The sequence below is a fragment of the Haliaeetus leucocephalus genome, unplaced genomic scaffold, assembly GCF_000737465.1.
Source record: "Haliaeetus leucocephalus isolate CR32 unplaced genomic scaffold, Haliaeetus_leucocephalus-4.0 Scaffold840, whole genome shotgun sequence".
Classification (NCBI taxonomy): domain Eukaryota; kingdom Metazoa; phylum Chordata; class Aves; order Accipitriformes; family Accipitridae; genus Haliaeetus; species Haliaeetus leucocephalus.
In genome coordinates, this window is record NW_010973276.1 from 3,476,749 (window position 1) to 3,477,049 (window position 301).

Consider the following 301-nt stretch of genomic DNA (forward strand, 5'->3'; position numbering starts at 1 on the left):
CCCCGGCCCGGCGGGGTCCGGCTCCCAACCGCCGGCACAACCCCCCACGCACCGCCCCGAGCCCGGTTCCGTCCCGTTGGAAGCCTTGTCAGTCCTTCGGCCCCCGCTGCGGCCGGTGTGTGGAGACGGGGGTGGGGGCTCGCCTCAGGCGGCGGCACCACCAGGCCCTGCCCGGCTGCTGAGTCAGTGGAGGCTCCTCGGCAAGGCGGTCCCCGGTCCGGGTCTCCCTCGGTAACGGGGCAGGCCCGCGGAGGGACAGCGGCCGCGGCCGGGCCGGGCGGCCTGAGGCGAGGAGGGAGGG

At 78.1% G+C, this 301-nt stretch overlaps 1 protein-coding gene across 1 annotated transcript in view; it reads right to left on the reverse strand.

Moving 5' to 3' along the window:
- The window catches only part of RNF34 (ring finger protein 34, E3 ubiquitin protein ligase), a 9,445-nt gene that overhangs the window by 8,942 nt on the left and 202 nt on the right, over positions 1-301 (reverse strand). The gene's annotated exons all lie outside the window — the stretch shown is intronic.